This window comes from Lathamus discolor, chromosome 6 (assembly GCF_037157495.1).
Source record: "Lathamus discolor isolate bLatDis1 chromosome 6, bLatDis1.hap1, whole genome shotgun sequence".
In the NCBI taxonomy this organism is placed as follows: domain Eukaryota; kingdom Metazoa; phylum Chordata; class Aves; order Psittaciformes; family Psittacidae; genus Lathamus; species Lathamus discolor.
In genome coordinates this window covers 36,632,694-36,657,835 of record NC_088889.1, presented here as the reverse complement: position 1 = coordinate 36,657,835, position 25,142 = coordinate 36,632,694, and the positions used below count along the sequence as shown (strand labels likewise).

Below are 25,142 nucleotides of genomic sequence, written 5' to 3'. Positions count from 1 at the left end.
TTTAGTGTTTCTGTGTGGCTATTATCCACATCAGACACAGCTGCATTTTGATAGTGGGCAAAGTGATCAATACATACTGTATAAAATAATAATTATTTATTATTTATTGAGTGCTGTGAGTAAGCTGCCTGCTATGCAAAATGTGGAAAAAGACAAAAACCTTTTGAATACACGATCAGAAGAGGGAAGGAAAGGCAAATAGCTCTCTAGTCTGCCCCTAAGGAAAACGCAGTTCTGAGTGTCTGGCTTTGCAGCATGAGTATCATACACAAAATTTACAAGATTGTAGGGTTTGGAGAGAGGGGCTGGAAGGTTTGATTTCTCACTTTCTGTTCTGTGCGTGCTTCATGTGCACTATGATGTTGCCTGCTAGTTGTCTTTGAGGTGGACTTTCATCATGATAACACATTAAACACCTTTACATAGTTGCTCTCCACAGAAGGCACTCTGAATTATTTTGTTTGCTGTGCCAAGTGTTCGTGGTGATAAAATGATAAATAATAATGTTTAGGATACACACTCTGAGTGAAATGTTGACTCTGGTGCAGTGGATGCTGTCTGTCGGTGCCATTGTCTCTGCTTTTACGTGTGGGGAAACGAATGGATAAAAAGTTTGAGATATTTGTTCAAAGTAAACAAGGAAACTTAGTGGCTGGTTTAAATGAAATGGGCAGTCTATGAATTGACTTGAAATACCCAGTAGGTTTGGGTCAAAGAGTCTTTGTGAACTTTAATGGTTTTGAGGGGCTCACGGAGGTGATCGCCTAGGGGTCTGACGAAGGCGTTACCTCCTGCTCCGACGGCAGGTCCCTTGGCGTTCGCAAACCCTAGGAGGGTAAAGTAAGCTGCTTGTCTCCCCTCCCTTTGCTGGGACCAGAGGCGCAAAACCCCCGTGCTGGGCCGGCCGGGAGAGGCAGCGCTCCAGCAGCGAGACGCAGACGGGGCTGGAGGCAGAAGCGGAGCCACCTTGGGAGGAGGCGGCGGTCCCGCTGCCAGCGCTTGAGCAGCAGCGCGGCGGGGCTCTGCTGCCCCTGCCCGCTGCTGAGGCCGGCCGGGCCGGGCAGGGGCGCGGGGCCGGGCCCGCGGTCTCTTTAAAAGCCGGGGCCGGGCCGGGCGGGTGCGGCGGCAGGGGGCGGCGGCGGCGGCGTGCGCGGGGCTCGGGCTGCTCCGGCACCGCGGCGCGCTCAGCCCTGCGCAGCTCCGCCCGCGGCCGCCCGCGACTCGCACGGCTCGGCTCGGCTCGGCTCGGCTCGGCTCGGTTCGGTTCGGTTCGGCCAGCCCAGCCTCCCCGGGACCTCGCGAGTCTCCGCGGCTGGGGACACGCTGGAGCCCCTTGCCCCGCAGCGGAGGCGAGCCGCGAGTTGGCGCGGCGGCCGGCGTCCGCCCGGCTGCGCAGGTGAGAGGGGGCGGCGGGCGAGGGGCGGCTCGGCTCGCCGGGGACTACTCGCCCGGCGGGCGCTGGACGCCGCCGCTCCGGCACTCCGCGTGTGGGTTTCTCCTGACCCACCTCACGGCAACTGTTTCGGATCGGTTTATCCTTCTCCCCGCTCCCCGGGCTCCAGCGGCGCTGGGCGCTGCCCGCCCGGGAGGAGCGGGTGCGCTCCGACCACCCGGGACGCTCCGTTCCCGGTTCCTTTCTCTCGAGTTATTGGGAAATCGCAGTTCCCACGGCGGGGCTTCTCGGAGTAGAAAATGGGTGGCCGCTCGCGAAAGAAGACGCTACGCTGAGTTACAGCAGGGAGACGTTTAGAGAGAGCCTGCCTACTGTTTGGCTAAAGCTTAAGGATTTCTTTAAAGAATTATTAATGAGGAAAGAAGAGAGGCTGAAGATGAAAGTTTTTTTTCTTTAATATTTTTCTTCTTCCGAGTCTTCGGATCTATTACAGTAGCGCCTTTCCTCCCCGCCTTCCATTTGTTTGTATTAATGATTTAGTAGTCGTCTTGCCTGAAAACTTCCACCGTGAGCGACTGCTGTGGGTTTTCAGGCAGTCAGTGACCTTAAAGGTTGGTTCAATGCTTCCTTCGTGCAAGATGTATGTGAAATAACCGCTGTGGTGCTGTGATTTGGGGTTTTTTATTTTTCTGCTGTTCTGTCGGGGGGGAAAAAAAATCCACCTGCTTTATAATTTAAAAGAAAACATCATTCGGTCAGGGAGTGATGTAATTCTCCTACCTAAGGGCACTGACTCTGGTGCTTTGCAGGTGACTTGTCTTTTGCTTACTCTTTGAATTTATTTTAATTGCAGGCTTTTGTAGCTAGGAAGGATCGTATTTAAGCAGTGCTCTTCCAGGGGGCATTTTGCTAAAACTGAAATTTTTCTCGTTCAAAATTTTTCTTCCTGATTTCTCTCCCCCTCCCAAAGAAAACAATGAAAAGATTAGGCATGAGATCAGCGGCAGAAAAACGAGAGGATCGGGGAGGCAGAAGCCAGGCTAAACCCACCAAATCATTTCTTAAAAGGACACTTTGAGCCTTTCGCTTTTCCAAGCTCTTTCCACCTTTCCATGGTCAAACTGTTCAACGCTTCGTTACAAATAGTTTTAAGAAATTATTTCTGTTTCTGCTAAATATTAGATTCTTTCTGTATTTTTTTGTTACTGCACGGAATTGTTTTGTGGTAAACACAAAGCCTCCCTAAAAAGGTGAACGTTGAAACAACCGCTCTCCAATAGCTGCTTATTGTGTATTTTGAGGGGCTATTTTCTGAGGGGGCGAACTCTTAACTAGACCAGTGAAAAGTCTAAGAGAGATGTCGAGTTGGTGGGGGAAAAATTGATCGCAAAAGGTTTTGTTTGTCGTGATGATAGAGACAGTTATTAAATGTAATGTGAACCAGAAGGGTGTTACGTCTGTCTCAGGTTTAAGTTAAAATGGTCATCGGTGTTAAGTTGGGCCAGTTTATCTAAGGGTTAGTAGTATTTTCGGGGGGAGGAGGTTGCAGAGATTATTGGTCTTGATTTTGGGAGTGGACGCACTTCATCAGCTGAGCGAACTAGATTATTGTGTAGACGTAATTTCACATTTGTCTATCGGTTTGTTTTCAGTCTTCAGCAGTTTCTTAAACATTTGTCTCTACACATATCTGGTTTTCGGGAGTAGGGAGGTGCACCTGGGGACATTGCAAGTTTGGGGGTAGTGGGAGCAACAGGACTGTGTATATTAAAAAAAAATCATAAAAATAAAGAAGTTAAGAGGTGAGGATTCTCTTTCTGGAGCATTCGGGCAGCTTCCAGTGGGGTACATCTCTCAGTTTTTAATTATTTATTTCACTTTTGTCCTTTAAAAAATAAAGTAGAGCGAAACCAAAATGAAAGAAAATAAAATCAGAGTAAGCGTTGAAAAATATATAGATAAAGGAAGGGAACGGCTGAAAGCCCAATGCTTGATTTCATCATCCCGGTGGCGATGGCTTCTCGATAGAAGCGATATCTGCCGATATCACCCCTCTTCCATGGCTGTAGCCTGGCCTCATTTTACGCTGCGTTTCCACTGAACATGTTGACATGCTGCTGCTTATATAAGGGGAAGAACAAATTCAAGCAGATTAGTGCTCGGGATTTTGAGATCGGCTACCCAGATCATGTTGTGGGTTTTTTTCCTTTCCTTGGGGGAGCTGATGAGGGAAGGCTGGAGAATGACGGGAGGGGGTGAAATTGGGATGTGTGGTTGGGGGAAGATGGGGCTGGTGCGAGGAGCAGCTTATTCGCATAATGTCTGCGCTGCGTCCCTTTTTCTTTTCTTTTTATAAAACCCATTATCTCTAAAAACACATTATTCTTCAGCCCGGTCTAAAAAAAAAAAGTAGTGGGAGGGGTTATCATAGCGAGGGGGTTCGGTATGGGAGTCATTAGACCCACTGCTGCAAAACCAAGATACAGAAATCCATCTGCACCAACATTTCGGGGGGAGGGAGGGCGTAGAGAGGGGGGAAGGGATGGATTGTCTATCTTGGATTAGCGAAGTGGAGCTTTGTATTCTTCGTTTTCCTCCCCATTTTCTGCCATTTCCCCCCATCCCCCCCATCCGCACACCCGCTTTCCTCCTCCCAGCCCCCACCCCCCCCCGAAGGTTTCTCATCCCTTGACGAGAAAATTCTGTGTTACATCCTGATGGCTCTGCGGCTTTTTTTAGTGCATCACAACAGTGGCACGATGACCTTTGCTTCGTGCCACACAGATTCGGGTTCCCGATAGGGCTGTGACTGCAGCTTGGGCACCCGTGCACACACTGGTGCACCCATAGTCATGTACCTAGGACAGGCCACGATTTAATTCTGATTTTTTGCGTCTTTGTGTACGTGCGTGCGGCTGATAAACATTGGCAGAGGGTAGGGAGCGCAGTAAATGCCAAAGGCACGTCCATCCATTTCGCCAGCCCTTCTTGCCGCTCTCTTTCCCCGGACATTGTGTCACACATCATGAGATTTTGTGTCGAGAGGGGTGTGCCCTATGTGGATAGCAGGGGCCTGAGGATTGGAAAAGAGCGTATGTGTACTGGGGAGGGAGGACTTGTGTGTGTGTGGGGAAATGGACCTGATGATGCTAATAACATTATTTTGGTCAAATGAACGTCTGGTGATAATGATTCAGTGTAACCATCCGTGAAATACATGCTTGCGACACACTGGAATAAAGGTTACTCCAGGGAGCTCCGGCAGAGCCAGGCATGCCTGGGGGAGTGAGACATCCCCTTGATGGAGGAAACAAAATTCATAAGCACCCCAGGCCCCCTCCCCAACTCCTCCTTGCGTGTCCAAACTGGAGGGCATTGCGATGGAGAGAGGGGGTGGGCTGCACTGGAGCCAGGACCAGACAAAGCTTTCCCACCTCGTTCTCCCATGCCATCCTCCCTTGCCCCCTTTGAGCTTATCCGTGCCGTTGATCCAGACGATACAGGAATATCGCCATTTCCATGCAGTCCCTGCTGGAGGCTGGGGGGAGGGAAGCTCCTTGTGTTTCTGCTGTAGTATGTGCAAGAGAGCCACGGCTTTTCGGGTCTGAGTATAACGGAATATGCTGGGGTGGGTGAACAAAGGGAAATGGGAGTCTCTTCCTCCGTCCATCCCTTCCTTCATCCATTCCCCCAGCTAGGGAAGGGTCAGGCAAGCCTTGGCGAGTGGTTGCGGTGGCTTTTGTGCCAGGGTGGGGGAGCCTAGGCAGTAAGAGGGAGGCTTTTCCTGCATTTCAGACAGGCCAGGACCCTCTCCAAAGCTCTCAGACCTGCTCAGCATCTTTTCTGGGTGCAAAGGACCTCCTTGCTTGGTTATGGGCTGCTTGCACCCATGCAGAGGGGAGCTGGGGGAGGAAGGTGGCTCCACCAGCCACTACTTCTCATCTTCCATGTGTGGCTGCGCCTGCTCTAAGGTCTCCAGGTTTCTGGATCTTTCCACTTCATGGAGCAATAGCAAAGCTGAATAAATAAATCTGTCCGGGGCTAGTGTTGTTTGCTTTTTGCTTTTCTCCTTCCTTTCTGACCTTGAGGTGCTATAGTAGACTATAGCCAGGAAGGTGGGGCAGGGGCATGTCCATGCTGTTGATGTTGGTGATACCTGAAGAGATACCAGTTTCCCCCACTCAACTGTTTTGTGTTCACCAGACCTAATCTTGCCTCAGCTGCCCAGCTTCACCAGTAGTTGCTTTTTGATCTCTCCCTGCCCTCCCCTTTACCCCAGTCTCTTCAGAAATGGTTGTCATGCTGCAGCTCTTGTGCTTGTAGTCCAGCCATGACTGCTGCCGAAGATGATACATTGGCCAGCTGAACGACAGGCAGAGGGGGCTGCAGGGACAGCATGCCTGCTGCCCTTGGGAGACTGCCTCCCTGGTACCCTGCACGGTGAAGGTGGGCCCTGTTTTTATGGCTCCTCCATTTCCCCAGTGGCCAAGGTACTGGTGTGTTCTTGTGGCACAGCAAACCTCCTTTTATGAATTACTAGTTAGCAGGAATAGAAAAGGTTGGAAGAAAGCATTATTGTAGGTGAACTTCAATGACTGCAATGTAAGTTTTTTAGCTCACCAGTCTCTGACTGTGGCATTTTGCCCTTCCTTGAGCTGGCTCAGCCAATGGAACGGAATGAATTCACACAGCACTGGAACTTACTTCTGACCCTGAATGACGAGCATCCTCGAAGTGAGAGGGGTAACTCAGTTCCTGCAGAGCATTCAGAGTGTGCGGGGTGGTGCCAGGGTAATTTGTGGTAGTGATGATGGTGAATTTTAAGACCCAAGTCCCTGTGCTAAAGGCAATGAATATGTCTCCTCTCTCCTTTACTTTCCTCCCTGTTCAAGCAAGTTACCAAGCCATCAGCTGCAGGCAGTTCTTTTTGTGTTAGGATTGGATTTAAACCCTCAACCTAGAGGACATCTTGAGACTGCACAAGATCTTCTGGTTCTTGCCTGAAAAAGGGGGAATTTAATCCCTTTCTTGTAGCAGCAGTGGTTGTTTTGGTGGGTCTACTGAACCTCTTTCTTTCGTTTTTGCAGCATTCTCTTGGCTCTTGAGTTCACCTGTCTTGAAGCAGAGTGTATTTCCCTCCCTTGATCTGTTTTCATTTGCCCTTTCATCAGCTCTGTACTCTGGGCATGTGCAGGTAGATGTCTGGATACTCGCTGAGTTGTGGTATGTTGTAGCAAGGGTAAGGATGTATAGTGAGCTGGCCAAGAGCAAGCTGAAGGAGCCATAGACTTTATGATGACCAAAAGCTGGGATGAGAAGTGGCCTCTGATGATGGTTCAAGCGACACAGTGTTTAATTTAAAAACAAAATGCATCTGACTATCTGCCCCTGTCACCGTCAGCATAAAGAAGAGTCAGGCTTTATTTTGGGAGTGTTGCCAATGCAGCTGGTGCCAGAAATTACCCAAATTTTGGTTAAGCTTTGGAAATTTTTATCAGTTCTCCCTCTCATCCCCCTCTTCCAGTTAATAGCAGTCTGTTAATCCAGCAGAGTTGGCTCTTCATTCATACAGCAAATTGTGAGGAAAGTGTTTTGCATTTCGGAAACCAAGCTGCTTGAGGGACTGGCAGCTGCTTGAAACGCACTACAGAATCTTGGGTCAGGTCATTTGGTTTTTTCTCTGGTTTCCTCTCACATGGGCATAGACAAAGGCAACGCATGTGTAAAGGATTTTGAGAACTAAAGGTGGCGATTTGGCCCCTCACCACCAATCCAAACAGCTAGACCAAGACATACGTGTAGAAGGGCAATGTGGGAGTTTTTCTTCTGCCTTTTTCCTTGTTGTGGGTAGTGGATGGCGTTTTAGTGCTCTTCCTTTGTACCCTTTTCAATTATTGTTATTATTACTTTACATTGGGCTAGCCTGAGTATGGTTTTACTGGTGTTTAGTAGGGATCAAGTGCAAGGTCCCTGTAGTGGTGTGCTTGAGAAGTTGAACAATAAGACTCCTAGTGGAAATACGCCAGCGATGTTGGGAGATCCTGCTTTCTTCCTTCCTTAAGGGAAGGTGGGGATACGGTTTCTTTTTTTTGCCTTTCACAGAAAAAGGTGCTCTCCGAGCACTGTGGACAGCTGTTGGGAACTGTACACCACACAGCCAGCTTGGCAGAGTCCTCTGTCTGGGCTAAAGGCTGCAGCCTCTTGGGACTATGGGCTGCTGCAGGCATCGCTGTGTGGCTTTGCAGAGGGTGGTGGAGGTGCGCTTACAGCCAGCAGAAGTTCAACTCTGTCTGAAATGTGGCCCCTTGCTACAGGGTGGATTAGCCTGTCATCTGCCTTGCTTCCCCCTGTCTCTTAGAGCTTTCCCCTTGTCTCTCACAGCGCTGTGCCTGAATTCTCTCCCAGGCACACTCCCCTGCCTGTTTCTTGTCTGCTGGCAGCAGCAGTGAGCCAGGGTATTGGGAAGGGGACGGTCAGGGATGAGGGGGTTTCTGTCAGCATACCTGTCGTCTCGCAGCAGTGTGCTCAGCTCCTGTCCTTTCCAAATTCCTTTCCTCTGCCCTTGATGGTGAGGGATGGCTTATTTCGAGCACAATCTGCTTGTGTCATTCCTGGCCCTGCGCTTGTCATCCATCACATCACGGGAACTAATTAACACTGGTAGCTTTGGATCCTGGGAATGACAGTGCTGGGATAGTAGACTCTTTCAAAGATCCTGATGTGTCTCTTTATAACTAGGGCAGCCCAGCCCAGGAGTTCATGGACTCTGTTGTCTCTTGCCTGCTGCACCAGCACTGTAGTGAAGGGTGCCTGTGTATTGAGCAGGGAGGGCGCGCTAGACCTAGGCCTGCCTCATAATGCCCTTGACAGTGCTGCAGCATCCCCTGCATCCAAGTACCTCCCAGCAGCCGGATGAGAGCCAAGGAATGGGATAGAATAATAATTGATGAGGATGGGGGGAGGTATGATGTAAACCTTTTGAAGCTGCTGGTAACTTTTCCACTGCTGTTGGGTGTGTATATAGCTGTGTTTAGTCCCAGAACGTGTTTGTGAGTTTGACCATGGAGCATCCTCTGCTCATGGCAAAGCATATGGTCCTGATTCCACTGCACTGCTGCTCCTATTGCTGTGGTGATGAGGGGTGGAGGGGGTGGTGGTGTCATCAGGGGAACTGGTGTGCAGCTCTGATGGGGATAGCAGGATTAAAGGTGAAGCATTGGTCATACTGTGAGGCTACCCAGAGAGCACTTGTTCCCATTCTCCCTCTACTGTCTGTCTTTCCTGCTGTTGTGAAACACTTTAGGGAAGGGAAGAGTCCCATGGGAGTGGAAAGGAGGGTAACTAAGCAAGAGGATGATGTTTGCTGGCAGCTGAGGGAGGATGAGGAGAGCTCCTCTCCAGCGGTGTATCTGCCTGGTGGGACTGACTGTATCTGCAGAGCAGGGAGGTGCTGGGTTGCTTCAGTCTGCTGGTGCAGACCATTTTTTTTTTTTTCCCAATAATGTGTTAATTAAACATTGATTTCAGGGGAAAGAGGAATCTGCTTGAACTGCAGAAACTAAATGGAGTGTGGAGGAATGGGATCTGGTGAGGGATGTGTAGAAGGACCTTCTGTCAGCTGTCTTCATGACCAGTCATGGAGGAAAACAAGGAAAAACCTCTTCACCTTAAGTTTAGAGTCCTCCACTTGTCTTAAGGGGGAGTCTTGTTGCCATTTTTCAACTGGTGCGTGCTAAGGAAATTGCCAGGTCACCAACTGTGTTTTCTTAAAAAAAAATAAGTAACAAAATGCTTCAATTTTATTAAAAAGCAAAATGGAAGAGAGACGTTTTGTTTTCCAAGGTGTGTTATGGTTCAAGAGGCTTTCTGTTCAGTTTGGCACTCTGCTGATTTTCTACTCTTGTAGTTACTGTTGTATCTATAAATTAATCAAGCTGTGGTGCAAGTTAAGGCACCAGTCCTAATGGTATACTTGCTCTCGTTACTCGCGGATATTTAGTAGTTCAACTGACCTCCATTTACTGCATGTGGATAAGTCAGTCACTGAACACGAGTATAAAATTGCCATGTGCACATTTAATGTTTTCTCTTCTGGTCCTCAGAGCACTGAAAGGTGAGACAAGATTGTGATATCTCCCTCCCTTGCTTGGTTGAGCTCTCTTCTGTTCATTAGACTGGAATAGCCAGTGGGAGGCTGTGCTGCCCTCCTTTTATACTTCCAGGTGTTAGGGATGCACAGGGAAGATAAGTGCTTGCTTTAGTCTTGAGATTTTATCGGGAATAAACCTCTGCTGATATGAGCAATATGTTCTTATTACATTAAACAGTTTGATTCATATTCTTTTGACCACTGTGCTTTGTCTTCACTAGTTCTGGGAAACAATGGAAAGGAGGAAATAACCTGTTTGATCTGTCTGAGCATCGCGTAAGTCTGAATTAAAATCATCGTGCAGAAATCTTGGTCAGTTCATGCAATAAACAAAATGGCATCATTGTCCTGAGAAGTCTTGGCTACTAAATTCCTTTCTGCGCCATTTGCAGTATCAGGCTACAGGAGGATCTGCTGTAGCATCAGGACACATTTGAAAAGGAGCAGATTAAGCCATGGAGCAGCTCTTTCCCAGGAAGATTTTTGACATGCTGGCGAAACCCACAGAATCACAGAATGGTTGAGGTTGGAAGGGACCTCTGGAGGTCACCTGATCCAACCGCCTGCTCAGAGCATGGCCACCTAGAAAAGCTGACCACATCCAGGTGGCTTTTGAATATCTTCAAGGAGGGAGACTCCATAACTTCTCTGGGCAGCCTGTGCCAGGACTCAGTCAACCTCACAATTAAAATGTGTTTCCTACCTGATGTTCAGATAGGATGTTCTGTGTTTGCATTTGTGCTCCTTGCCTCTGGTCCTGTCACTGGGCACCACTAAAAAGAGCTTGGCTCTGTCAACTTTACACCCTCCCTCCAGGTATTTATATGCATTGATAATATCCCCCGTGAATCTTTTTCTCTCCTGACGGAACAGTCCTAGCTCTCTGAGCTTTTCCTCATGTGAGAGATACTCTCAGTCCTCTTTGTGGCCCTTTTGTTTGACTGTCCCTATTATTTCCATATCTCTCTTGTACTGGAAGGGTGTGGGCAAAATTGCACACAGCACGCCAGGTTTGGCCTCACCAGTGCTGAGTAGAAGGAAAAGATGCCCTTCCTCAAGCTGCTGGCAGCACCCTTAATGCAGCCCAGGATACCAGGAGCCTTCATCTGTGCAAGGGCACATTGCTGGCTGGTGTTCAACTTGGTGTCCACCAGGACCCCCAGGTCCTTATCTGCAAAGCTGCTTCTCAGCCAGGTGGCCCTCAGCATGTACTGGTGCATAACCCATGAACATCACTGCAGTGGTATGGAGTGTCAGCAAAGCAGGCAGGGTGGTCCTTAAGTATTAACTTCAGCAGCAGAAGTCTCGAGTTCTTTCCCAGAGTGTCAGACCAGATTTCATACTGTCATCACTTTGGCCATTCACTGAAAAGTCAGAGTTATCATTTGTAAATTATTATGAGCTCCCTGAAAGGAAGTCTTCATGTATCTGAGAATAGAACAGTTCCAGTTGGAAGGGATCTACAGTGATCATCTGGTCCAACTGCCTGACCACTTCAGGGCAGACCAAAAGTTAAAGCATCTTATTAAGGGCATTGTGCAAATGCTTCTGACAGGCATAGGGCATCAGCCACCCCTCTAGGAAGTCTGTTCCAGCGTTTGCTTACCTCTTCTGTAAAGAAGGGTTTCCTAATACCTGTCCTGAACCTCCCCTTATGCAGTCTCGAACCATTCCTACACATCCTGTCACTGAATAGCCGAGAGATCAGCAATGAGGTCACCTCTCAGTCTCCTTTTCTCCAAACTAGACAACCCCCAAGGCCCCGGCCACTTCCCGTAGAACACAACTTCCAGCACTGTCACCAGCTCTGTTGCCCTGCTCTGGACACATTCAAGGACCTTCACATCCTTTTTAATTTGTGAAAGAGAGAGATATTTCCCTTTCTTTAATTGTTCTGTTAGTATAGCCAGTTACTGCAATCTTTCTGTAGGCCATGAAGAAAAAGAAAATATTGTTTTAACTTTTTTGGGGGGACACATTTGGGGAATTCAGGAATTGTGTGGTGGAACTAAGGCCAACCTTCTCAAGGGACTCTGTATTCCTTGTAGTGCACTGAAGTCCTGGGATCAAAACCTGCTCACTTCTCTGGTCAGCTCATGAAGCACTTTGAAGGAGGGTATGATACAATGTAATCCCAGGCATATGCATTTAAAATACCTGCTGTGTATCTGAGAATCGAATGTTAAGGGCTTTATGGAAAAATACAAGGAAACAAATTGATCCTTGATGTAATTTCCTCTAAGTCATTAATCAAATACATATTGATGGTGTCTCTAACAACAGTGGACTAAAAGGCATAATTTTGTTGAGCCGGGTCTTAAGGATTTAGCTCAATATAAATAGGTTTTTAAACGTGTCCCTTGTCTTCCTTCTTGGTTGATACAACCTAGTTAGTGAGTCGCTAGTAGCTCTGTTTTGTATAGCTAGGGTCATAGAGTGACGTGGTGCCTGAGAGGTTGCAGTACTTTTTGGTAGTGGATTGTAATTTCATTGAATTAATGTATTTTATGAGGCTAGAGTGAGCTACTGTTTGTTTACTAAGGCCACAGTGTGTCAGGTAGAAATGCAGGGTGAAAAGGCAGTAGCAAATTGATAGGCTTTTGATAAGACAGTAGCTTTTAGGAAGTTTGCCTGAACCCAGCAGTTCGTCCTTCCATGCTGTCTTCGGTGCCAATGTGTAACATGAGGCAGGAAGTTGATCTGCTTTCTTGGCACAATGTAGGTCCTGTACCTATTAAACTAGAAAATGGTCTGAATTCGATAAGGAGAAATTTATTAAATACAAATGAAAAGTACTGCACTTGGGAAGGTGAAATCAAATGCCTGCAAGTAAAATGGGGGATAACAAGCCAGGCAACAGAACTACAGGAAAGGATCTGGGAGGCACCACAGTGAGTCAGAGACTGAATGTGAGTCAACAGTGTGGTGACGTTGCAAAAAAGCAAATCTCATTTTAGGGTATATTTAATAGGAATGTCACGTGTAGAGCACAGGCAGTAGTTTTTCTACTCTAGCAGCTGCTGCTGAACCCATAGCAGAGCTCTGCATCTGGTGTGAGCATCAAAGCCAGAAACAGTGGAAGGAGATGAGGAGAGGGCAGCCAGGGCGGTGAGTGCCATCTGTGAGGAGAGGCTCCAGGAACCGGGTTGGTTTAGTCTAGAGAGAAGATTGACGAGGAACGTGAAAAGTCTTCCAGTATTTAAGAGCTTGTTTTAAGAAGTCGGTGATTAATTGTTCTCTGTGTCCACTGGGAATAGGACAAGAAGTAATCAGCTTAATTTGTTGCAAGGAAGATATGGAGATAGGTGCTAGGAAAAGCTTTGTGTTTGGATAGCTAAGCATGAAAACAGCTTCCTGAGAGAGGTTGTAGTGCCCTCATCACAGGAAGTTTTAAGAGTAGGTGAGACAGAGAGACACCAAATTTTACCTAGGTAGTTTTATTACAGTTTTGACCAGTTCAGAAGGGGAGGTGGCTGTCTGAGCTCCCAATGCCTGCTTGCAGCACCTCTTACACTCCCTGAAAGGCAGGCTTCTCCCCTCACTGGCTGTTGCGGTGGGAGCGTGGGGAGGCAGGGCCAGGGCGAAACACTCCCTCTGCAGATGCCCCTGCAGCAGCTTCCATGCCCCTGGCGTGATCCAGTTTTACAGTGCATGTGCCCAAAAGGCCTGAGGGACCTTGAGTGTTCAGCAATATCAAATCAGCATCCAGCACTGTAAGTTTTTCTGTTTCTTCAGATAACAAACAAGCAGAGGGCTGGCCTAGCTTTCTGCATCCTTGTAACTAGGAAGTGGAAGTTATTTGAGACTTTTATCCTGGCTCCTGATTAATTTACATTTGCAAGATTTGAAGATGGAAAAGAAGACTTACACTTCTGCTTTCACCTGATAACAACCACTGCAGGTTTGTATGCTGTTACTACAAGATGATTTTTCTGTGCTCTTCCATCAAATGTAGTGGACAAGGGCAAGGATTTTTCTCTCTGCAACATCTTTTATTCCATTTGCCTAAAGCAGAGTAGTGTGTATTAGGCATTGCAAGGAGGTATATTAGCACTCAGTGGGTTTGTGAAGACAGAACCTAATGCCTGATTCGGTAAAGACATGTATTTCAGTACCTGTGAAAGAGGGTCATGGCATTTCCAGAGAGGGGGATGTTACTCAGGAATGGGGTTCTTCTTTCCTGAAGGTTCAGCAAAACCCTTTCCTGAGGGTTCAACAAAAAAATATAATCCAGGACATACTATGTGCTGGGTTACTTCTGTCTTTTCCTGAATCTTAGATTTACATGAACAGCCTGTCTGGAGCCGGTTGGGCCTTGGCGTCAATTTTTGAGCATCTCTAGTGCAGAGGGCTGGTTTCCCTAGCAAACCTTCTCAAAGAAGGGCGTTTCTTCCTTTTGGTTTGACAGAACATCTAGGAATCTATGCTTGTTGAACAGTGTTGGGCTTGACTACTATGTGTGCGCACAGTTTATAATATAACCACTTTCCACCTTCTTACATAAACGTGTAACTGCAAGCTCTTGCCATTCTTCAGAATGAGTGGAGGGTGAAGATATTGTACTCTACTTCTTGGCACTAGAAGCGAGTGAGGGTTGACACACAAAAGTAGGAGGCAACAGTTTGTGTGTAGGAAGCTTGTTCTGTCCAAGGAAAATCTAAGGGTTATATGCAGGATGTTAGTCCTGCTGCACTGCGAGGCTGGTATCTTCTTCTGGAGGTGAGTTCATACACACTCACCATTTGGAGCATATGGAGAGCTCAGCAGATTCAGGCCTCAAGGGATGACTGGTGAAATGGTTGAAGGTAGGTTGGGATGTAATTATTTGTTTATGAGGCCCCATATTGCACCAAGTAATAATTGTTTATGAACACTGCTGTGAAGTCAGGAGGGAAACATTCCAACCCATGGAGATAGTAAGATATAAACTAATTATTGTTGTTATTATTATCCCCGCCTATTGTGGTAGCACCTACACAATCCTGGTTCAAACACAGGGCAAAAAATGTTCCCTGCCCCAAAGAACTAGCATGCTAAGGATGAGACAGGAGACAACAGATGGACACAGATAACTGGGGGAGTACAGAAAAACAAAGATTGGTCAGCAGAATGGGTGGTATGATAGCATGTTGACAGCTTAGCTGTTGTCAAGCTTTCTGTAGGCATGTGGCAAAGGATTACAACAATAATTCAAGCTGTGGCCTTTGCTTTGGTGTTTTCATGTGTGCATCTTCCATCTGTTTTATTTAAACAGCGTAATTCTCACTTGATGAAGTTTTACCGTCCCAAAACTTCCCATCGTTCATCTGATGTAGGTAGGAAGAGACACTGGAACAGCAATGAAGTGCTCACTGCAGTTTTTAAGGGAAACATCATGGAAACAGAATTTTATCATGGAAAAAGAGTTAAGAATTTTGATGTTGTGTGTTTAGAAGGATGCTGGGGAAAGACTGATGAATCTCAGCAACAAGAATATCCAGAATAAGTGGCATAATACAAGAGGTTTGTTGGCCAAACTGGTGTCTTATCAAGGTGATGCAAAAACTATCTAATTCCATTCATAAGCAGCAGTTCTCTGTGGGTAGGTTATGTCCTTGGTGTTGTATATTGGTGAGTGTAAGAGTGCCTGAAAGCATGGAGGGTTCTGATTCGGCTGTACAGTGAGCAGCCGTTCCAGATGTGTGGCTGTACCATGCTGCTAGGGAATTTGGGAGTGCTTGGCCTTAGGGGCTCTGTGTATGCCCGTGAATGCATTCATGCACGTGTTTTGTTTTGGGTGTTATGTCAAGAAGTGCACAAAGTGCAGGATAGACATCAGGTAATTTTAGGGTGTCCTGGTTTGTGAATTTGAATTATGTCAAGTGACTTTGTGTGGTGCTGTGATGTCTTCTCTTTTTTACTATGTGTCTTCTTATTATCGCATAGTATGCCAGCATCAGGTATGTTATCAATGTGCCTTCTGTTAACCCTCATCTTTCTAACACTCTATTTCCTATTTTGGCCTGCCATGCCATTTCAGTAGTCCTGAAGTGATCATGGGACAGTAGATGCAGTTGCATGTTTTACAGCATCCATGTAATGGTGAGTAGTTAAAATGGTCTAAAACATAAAGCTTGGACTGTTCAATCAAGCCTTATTTTCTGGGTGAAGTCAGTCCTAGAATCACAGAATGGTTTGGGTTGGAAAGGACCTTAAGATGATCTCGTTCCAACCCTGCTGCCATAGACAGGGGCGCCTCACACTAGACCGTGTCACCCAAAGCTCTGTCTAACCTGGCCTTGAACACCACCAGGGATGGAGTATTTACCACTTTGAGCAACCTGTTCCAGTGCTTCACCACCCTCACAGTAAAGAACTTCCTCCTTATACCTGACCTGAACAGTACCAGAAATCCTCCAATAGAGGCAAACTGCAGAATCATGGGATCATTAGCGCTAGAACACATTTCTTGGGCAAGCATTTGTGGAAAAGGGAGGTGGCTCTTCTGGGATTTGTTCCTGGCTCTACTATAGAGTTCTTTGTACTTTTGTAAACAAATAATGAAAAGCACTATGTTTCTTGGCTCATAATGACTCCATGCTTCAGTTTATACTTTATGTTCATTTAGTGGATGGTGAAGTTTCATAGCTGCTTGTAGAATTTTTAAGTTCAGAGCCAAAGACTAAGGAGAATGAGAACCAAACATTTAGCTCTTCTTGAGCTGAACATAACCAGCAATCCCAGCTTCTTTGCATATCACGCTCTAGCCTCTAACCATCAGGATAGTTCTTGCAGTGATGAAAGCTAATCATATACTGAACTTTGCTGGCAAAAGCACAGACTGCAGTTCAAGGGATGGGATTATTTCCCCACACTCTTACTTGTGGGATCACGTCTGCTTACTGTGCCTGGTTCTGGGCTCCCCAGTACAAAAAAGCTGTTGGCAGTAAGTCCAGCAAAGAACCCCTGAGGAACATTGTTAGTAACTGGTTGCTATCACTAGCCTTTGAGAACAGTGGTCCAGTCAATTTTCCGTATGCTTTGTAGTATCTGGTTCTAGTTGTCTATAAATAATGGATTCATAGAATATCTTGAGTTGGAAGGGACCCATAAGGATCTTTGAGTCCAATTCGGTGCTATTCACAGCACTGCCTAAAACTAAATCATATTATTAAGGATGTCATTGACATGTTCCTTGAACTCTGACAGGGTTGGTGCCCTGATCACTTCCCTGCGGAGCCTCTTCTAGTGACTGACCGCCCTCTCAGTGAAGAACCTTCTCCAAAGTCCAATCTGAACTTTCCCTGATACATCTACATACCATTGTTTACAGTTATATTATTGGAGACTTTCAGAAATTGTTCTCTCCTTTTCTTCATTGGACCTGTCATCTCATCACTGAAGGCAGTCTTGCTCATTTTTTCCCTTGGTAAATCCATGCAGGCTGTCCCCAGTCTCCTTCTGGTCACTTGTGTGTCTGGAAATGGGTTCCAGGAGGATTTGCTGCATAACCTTCCTTGGAACTTATGTTAGGCAGACCAGTCTGTAATTCCCTGAATCTTCCTTCCTGCCCTTTTTGAAGACAGGTGTGACATTTACCTGTTTTCAGTTATGAGGAGCCTACTCCCATCCTGTGACCTTTCCAGCATGACTGAGAGTGACCTCACAGTGACATCAACCACTGTTGCATCCTTCAGTGCTGTTGGGGCATCTTATCTAGTCCTGGGGATTTGAGTATGCCCACTTTGCTTAAATGGTCCCTAACTCAGTCTTCTTTTGCTGTGGGTAGGTTTTCTTCAGTCCCCTGGATCCTTCCAGGAACAGGAAGAATAAGAACCATCCTTGCCAGTGAAGACCAAGGCAAAAAAAGGCATTGAGGACCTAAGTGTTTTCTTTTTACCAGTAGTTCCGTGTCCCATTCAGCTTTGTGCCCACAGCTTCTCAGTCATCCCTTTGCTACCAGTGTGCATTTGGAAACCCTCTTGCTGCCTTCCGCATTTTGTACATTTTCATGCAATTTCAAGCTTTTCTAATTTTCACCCTGACATGTTGAGGCAGAGTTTCAGTGTTCCTCCTGGGGAGCACACCCCTACTTTGACCTTCCTTTTGCTTCCTTTCATGCTTGAGCTCTGTCAGAAATTTCCCATTCAGCCAGCTGCTTCCTTCCACGCCCGCTTGGCTTCTCACATGTTGAATTGGATGGTTCTTGTGCTGTGAGGAGTTTGTTCTTTTAAGATCAACCAGGTCTCCTGAGCCTTTTTGCTAGATTATCCGATGTAAGTGCTCAGTGAATGATTTCTTAGAGCTCTCCAGTGATTCCTCTGTTACCATAATTGTGCTGGGAAAATGGTTCTGTTTGTAAACTGGTTTATATGTCATTTCAGATTTGCTTGTCGTTCTCCATAATTTTTTGTTTCTTTCCATGCTAAGCAAGCTATACCTCTTCTCTCTTTTTCCATGTAAGTCCTTTCTGTCTGCTTTATGGCCTCTTCTTACCGGACTCTGTCCAGATGTTTTCCTTTGGGAAAGGGCAAGAGGCACAAATTATTTTTTTTCCTTCATTCTGCCATTGAGTTATTTCATGACAAAAGCAAATTGCTGTTCCTATTTCTTATCTCTAAAATGGGCCTCAAATTCAGTAGAAAGAGTTTAAGTTCTTTCTGTTGAAGATCATAGGCAACACTGATTTATTTAATCACATTTAGGACACTCTTCATCTTAGGATTGGTTTGAGATTCTATCCCAAACTGGTCTCTCTTAATGGTTGTCAAACTTATCAGCAGATGCTGCCAACCTTAAATTCTGTGCTCTGCACCATATACCTTTATCCTCAGAGTTTTAATAGCATTGCTGTTGAAAATCCACCTGTGGACTAACTGTAGATTAATTGCCAAGACCCTGATTATTGACACATATTTATAAACTCAACTAATCAAGTTACGTGTTCCATGTAACGGTGCTGCCAGCCCTTTCTGGAGATACTGTGCCATTGCTCGAAAGAGTAAAGACACAGTTTCCTTGTTTCAACCCCTTGCCCCCCCAGCCCTCCATGATTAAAAGAATGAGCATCTGTCAGTACTCTAGTCCTCCAGACTCCATGGAGAAAAATCCAACTTCATATTGTAATTGTATGGACAGTGTACTACTTTTAGTGACTATTAATCTATTTAATTATATTACTGTATTCCCCAGTCATACACAAGAATCTTGTTGTGTGTGGTGCAGTCCAAATGTAAATAAAAGTTTTTCTAGGTGATTTGTGTCTCTAAAGCATGCTCCTCTGTGGCCTCCGATAAAGGTATCTTTTTGTAATTGATTGAGCCTCAAGTGCTGCTCCCAGACAGAATTTTTTGGAAGACTAACCCTCAGGAAGACGTGAGTGAGATGAGTACTTGTTGGTATACTTATAATAGCAGCACACTGTATGAGACCAAATTCCTGTGTGCCTTCAGACGTCAGGTATGTGTTGCAAGGGGCAGAGAGCTTAATTTAGACAAGCTTCTAGATTGGAAAATAAACTGTACATTCAGACAGGTCTCTCCTGGAATGAATAAGGTTGGAGAGGGGTACGCTGAGTGCTGTGGAAAGGTGCTGTGACAAGGAGTTTAAAGGTGGTATCTGGGCATGCATTCAGTAGTAAAATATTGGTTAAACCCCTTAGTTCATCTTGTCTGTATAATGGTCTTTCCCTTGTACTCTTTTTTTGGCGCTAAATGGTTGTGGTAAATAGTGGCAGTACACGGTGTGCACCTTTATGTCTGTAAGATCTGGTTTTATAGCAGCCTTGCGAAGAGGAGAGAGAAGACAGGCAAGGCAGCCTTTGCTTTACATCTCCTCTGAAGTCAACTGCACAGTACTTATTCTAATGCTGTTGGTGTTGTGTCTAATCTTAAACGTGAGCAGACATAGGGCTTAGTAATTTGATGACCTCACTGTCTTCCCATCTTTCTCTCCTGATAACTAGATGGCTAAGAGGCTTAGGCAGTGATAAAGCTAGAAAACTCAAGCTCACCTAAATAAAACTTGCTTTTTGGGTTGCTTAGTATGATTAATTTCTTCCCTAAAGTCATGGCTTCAAAATCTGGTGAGACCATAAGAGAGGAAGACATGTGAAGGTCTTCAGTGATTCCCTGCTTGGTGTTTATGGCAGAAGTAGCCCGGGAAATTTGGCGAATGGCAGGCCTAGGACAACCAAAAGGATTGTAAGGAAAAGTTGAGGGAGAAGGAGGGTCGTGGCTGTTTGGCACACGAGCCTCTCAAACTTTCCCAAAAGCCAAACACGCATCTGCTCAGACATTTGCAAAGTCCGCATGTTTGCACGCTCTGGTTGTGCACCCTCCCACAACCCTCTGCCCCTGTGCCAAGATGGCACTTGCTGCCTCCTGCTGTGATAATATGCGCTGGCTTCTACCTGTACCCGGCAAAAGTGAGCCCTTTGTAGAGCTGAGGCTCATGCTGGCTGTGACAGTGTTATTATAAGGCTCAAACTTTTATTCTCCACCTTATTCCTTTGAACTCTGCCCACTGCTCTCTGAATACTAACACCAGCCAATAAATTATCCAGCAGGGCTCTGGCACTTTAGCAGCCTGTGTTTTCAGTGGCGTGCATGCATAATCGATCCAAGAGGCTGCTTCTGCTTTTAACTCAGGCATTTGCAGAGACCTGAGTCTTTTAGAGTTCTCAATCACAGCTGTCTGCATGTTTGTTCACTCTTCTGCTTGCCTTTTCCTCTGCCATCCCAGCTCCCCACACACCTTTGCATTCGGGGTGATGCTGTCGGCAGCCTTCCTACGAGGTGTGGGAGCAACAGGTCCTGTTTGCAGCTTCCGTGTAGATTTTGACAGGGTCCATCCTGACTCACTGCTTAGGTGTTGAAGGTGTGTGTGTCTCTCCCTTGGTGTGCCTTGTTGGTCAGGTGCTACTTCCCTTCTCTGTTTTCCAGGGAAAATCTCTTAGCTGCCCCTGTGATGCACTGCTCTTAGCTTCTTTAAGTAGTTCAGAGGCTGCCTTACACAGTTGCCTGCTGACTGTGTGTAGAGTTTGAACTCTGAAGAGGTAAATGACTGCTCTGTTTTTTAGCTGCTGAAGTTGACTCCTCTTGCCTTGGAACATTTCAGTGTCCTTGCTTAGCTCTGTCCACAGCCAAAATGTCTCAGCTGAATCTTTGTAAGTTGCCCCAGAACAGTCAGCCAAAACCTTTATCTGAACTTCAAATGGATTCGGTCTTGATTATCAAGGCTTCACTTATCTCTTCCAATCAGTTCTTAGTAAGCCGCCCTCTTAACACTGGCACATCATCATGCACCTCTGCAAAAAGGTTTGGTAATTGCTTCCTGTATGAGCAGTCAGTTCCCAGTACAAGATTGTACTATTTGAAAGGAGGAGCAGACAGGGTACAGGTTTGGTGTTTGTGTGATTGGGAACTGGCAGTGCTGGGGCTCAGAGGAGCAAATGGTGAAAATTAAAGGAGTGTAATGAATGATTTAACTGTAGAGCTGCTGGAGACGTGGTTGGGACTAATGGCATAGATGACAGTCTGGTAGCAAAAGAAGCCAAAGGAAGTGGGTGGAGAATAGGTAAGAAAAAGGACGTTTTAAGAGCAAGAGAGAAAAACATGAAGAAAATGACCAAGCTTCTGGTGAGGCAGAATGATGTGGGGAAATGGGAGAGGCTGGGGGGAAAGGGTTAGAGTAAAACTTTTGTTTAGTGAAGAGAGCGAATAAAGAAAGCAGAAGGCAGCTTTCTAATTTATGAAGTGTACCTCTAACAGAACTTCCTGTGTGTGCCGACCCCACTGACATCTGGACAAACCGCACAGCTTGGACAAAACTTGACATCTGGACAACTTGGCTCTCTTGGCACAGAAAGGGAGAGGGGAGAGCCAGGAGGCAGCGCTGGAGGGGGAAGGAGCAAGGTGGAAAAGGAGACAATCTCTGGGAAGGGAGAGAATGTCAGGCGGTGGGTTGGACGTGGGGGAAGCGTGGGGAAATGTGGAAGGGAAAAATTAAGTGACGAGACTCATTTTGAGGAGGAACAAAATCCCCAAAGAAATGCAATGCTCTTAATGTTTTTGTTCTTCGATGTAAAAACAACCCCCAAAACATTCAACATGCCTTCCCCTTAGGTGTGCTGTTGGAGAGGTAGGTTGCAGAATGAATCATAGATGTCTCATGTTTCTAGGGTAGAGTGCGTGAAAAAGCAGATCACACAATTTACTGAAATAAGAAAAAGGAGACTGTAGCCAGTATTGACACTGGCTGTTGAATGTTGAATATGTTTTTGTGCCTGATGGGAAATGTGTGTTTATTTGAGGCAGAGGATTTTCCGTGTGTGTGTGTTGTTTGAGGAGTACCCAGCAGCTTCATTTTACTTAGCTTAAAAAAGATGTGCTCTCCTTGGGCTCACTTGCTAATATTTGAGTTTCTGCAGTTACATTTCCGTATGTAGTTTTCCTTCCCTATTTGCATGGGCCTAGTCTGGCTCAACTAACAGGGGATCTGACTGCTTACAAGAGAAACAGTAAAACTGACTTAACACAAAATACTGTCAAATGCATGGAGTAAGCAGTTAAGTGAAAGGAATTTTCCTTTCTAATCCTTCAGTTGTACTATTCTTAGGTACTGCTGGTAACAATAGGAAATAAAAAAGTACTCCAATAGAACGGTGTGGTTTTTTAAATTGATAGTATCCTGTAATGAAACACAATTTGCCAATGACAACATACTTTAGGATGCAAGACAAATAGCAAAAAGGCTTTGTAGGTTTTTGTTGTTAATTTTCAATGTGCTTAAAATCAGTGTAAGATCTATTAAAAAACCAGTTCAAGTTTCTACATTTTAAAGCCTGGTAGGGAAGAAGATGCCAATTTTTTAATTCAATTATTGTCAACTGTCTTGATCCTACTCAGATTTTGATTTATTTTTTATATAAAAAGCCATGTCCATGGTGAAAAGGTTTGAAGAATTGTATCATTTTGGACCACTTAAATTATTGGACAGGCTAATAATTCATAGTGAGAAAAAATACATGGATCAGCTACATAGATGATTAAAGGAAATGAAAAACATGGAAAAATAATGTGAAGAAATGAGGAGGGCACAGATTTGTATGGGATAAAGGCATAATGTTCCTTCTTCCATCTCACCTACTCTTCAACTATTACAGTCTGAGCAAGTTCCTGGAAGGACACGACATGCAGCTTGTGACTGGAAGGACAAAACATGAATGTATGGACTGGGGAGGGAGGGTATTATGGGCATAACTCCAGGTATGGACTCCAGATAGCATTATTATTGTGTTATTCATTCATTTCTCAGTGTGGGCCTTTGCAGCTCTCTTGTGGGTTGTCTGTTGCATCCAGTCCTGCCGCTGTTTCCTGCAGGTAACTGCATCTGCTGTTGGTTCATTTCCTTCTCTGGTGGAAGCTAGGAAGTCAGCAAGAAGATTCATGCTTGCCCTTGCCACTTTTCTTCTGGATGCCACTGCTTTTCAAACTAGGAATGAAAAACACACCTTTCATCAAATGACCAGCCTGAGGCTAGAATCTGTAATTGTGTATCCTCATCCCTCCCTCTGGATGGAGAGAGAGGCTTGTGCTTACCCTCGAAAGAGCTCAGCTTTCTCTGCTTGGTGCAATAGTAGAAGGTCTCTTGGGCAGCTGACGGCTGATAATGCCTGGTGGTGGTGTCCAGGAGTGGACCTGTGATGACGAGGTGGAGGCCTGCTGTTAGGGAGTTGGTCTGGGAGTAGGAAAGAAGTGAGGCCCAGCAACAATGTTGAGGATAATAGGATTTTTCAAAATTGGAATGACTTGGAAATAGTGTGTATAATGCAACTTCTTAGTGTGTGCAACAACTGTGTAAATTTAAACGACAAGATCTACAAGTGATCCCTTGCCTGTGCTCTCTGATGAGGGAGCAGAGGAAGTTGAGCATGCAAGGGAAAACTGTACATGCAGACTGAGACCTTGAACACATGAGGTCTGTAGGCATGTAAGTATGTTGGAAGAAATGATGCTTACAAGACCAGGCAATGTGTTCTTGGAGCAAGAAGACTTGAGAAATATTGGGAAGACTTGAGAGTATTCTGCCGCCTTCAGCTGAGAAAGCTTTGTCACATCTGGTTAGATTTTCTATGTAAAGTAGTTGGTGAGGCTCCCCAGCCTCTCCCTAACAATTGCGATCTGTTTTATTGATAATAATTAGCACCCTGCTGTCTTATTCTCTGATTTACTGGGCATGGTCTGTTTTCATCCCCTTCCTGTCCATTTCTTCCATACTGCCTTTCCTTCCGCATGAGCAAAGACCAGTGTGAAGTGACGAGGGTGGTAAGGGTCTCTCTTCTGGATATAGCAGGTGTTTACCATACTCCGACAGGGAGGGCTGATGCAGAGTTATTGGTTGGCATATCAAGTGGGTGGCTTAAAGAATTACTAACTAAGCATCCCAGAGAAGGAACAGGGCATGCCTTTTTGTCAGCAGTGCAGCTTCTTTTGCATTGATAATGGCTAGATGAGGTGGATTTCAGCTGAGCATGTCTCCTGTTTCTTTGGGAGAGAGGGGAGACACTTTGGGTTTGTCTGAGTTCTTCTTGGGTGTCAGCTGTTGAAATATATGGTGGTGAATTATACACATGCAATATGTATGAAGTTGAACTAGATACTACTTGTTATATTGTTCTCTGGTTTCTGTCTTTCTCTCTTTAGCCAAATGTTTCCTTTGCTGTGGGATGTGCTGCTGTAGCATGTTCTTCTCATCAGAGGCTCAAATAACACTTGGTTTCTTGGCACTGAACCAAGACAAAGACATTTTGCTTCACTGGGGGTTATGGTGCAACACTTACTGGGAGCAATGAAGTCAGGTTGTGAGAAGAAAACGCATGATCCTCCCTTCCTTTCCTGTGAGATTTATCATCTAAAGAAGTATATGGAGAAGCCAGCAGAGCCTTCACAGTAAAAGCCATGCTGGTGCATGCCACCTTCAAAAGCAGAAAAAAGCTGCTTACCTATCATCTGTTTGTTCTGGTGTTTGGTGGTTTGGGGTTTTTTTCCTGGGGTGGTGAGGGCAGAGTTTGTGTTCCTGTGTCCTTTCTATACTGTCCAAGGTTCGAATACCTTTTTCCACCTGGTCTTTGTGCTATGAGCACAGTGCCAAATTGCACACTTGAGTATTGTACAGGGTCAATCCAGGAGACCTGGGTTAAGATTGAGGCCATGTCCCAGGCACAGCACATTTGGTAAGCTGTACTTTTCCCTAAGGGGCTTTTTTCCTCATCTCACAAAATAGCTCTTGCAGATTGGTATGACTGATGATGTCCACTCAGGAGAAGCAAATGCTGTGTAGTCAAACAGGTTGGCATGGATAGAAGCAAAAATGTTTTGGAATGGAGCCAGACAGTGAAATAGAAAGGCTTCAGGTTGTGTGTGCCGTAAGTTAGGGGTCTGGGAGCGGTGGGTCAGCACAGCTTCCTTTTGAATTGTAGACTTTGATTTTCATTGTGGTGCTGGGGCTAATTTGTTTATGTTATGGCCATGTTGTGTGTTACCTCTCTAAGTAGAAGGGAAGAGTGTGTTTCCTTGGGCTGAGCTTCTGTTTTGCCTTTTCTACTGCTCGTTTCTTCCT

The 25,142-nt window shown here is 45.7% G+C and overlaps 1 protein-coding gene across 3 annotated transcripts in view; it reads left to right on the top strand.

Moving 5' to 3' along the window:
* Positions 1 to 25,142, top strand: part of LOC136017577 (neurexin-3-like) — a 76,330-nt gene that overhangs the window by 20,293 nt on the left and 30,895 nt on the right. The window contains exon 1 of one of the 3 annotated variants that reach the window (XM_065685958.1): positions 1,275 to 1,396. The exons of 1 other annotated variant lie outside the window; for it this stretch is intronic. The gene's annotated coding sequence lies outside the window, so the exon portion shown is untranslated. Of the gene's footprint in view, positions 1 to 1,274; positions 1,397 to 25,142 lie in introns of those variants that run through there. One more of the 3 variants, XM_065685957.1, reaches the window with a different exon arrangement.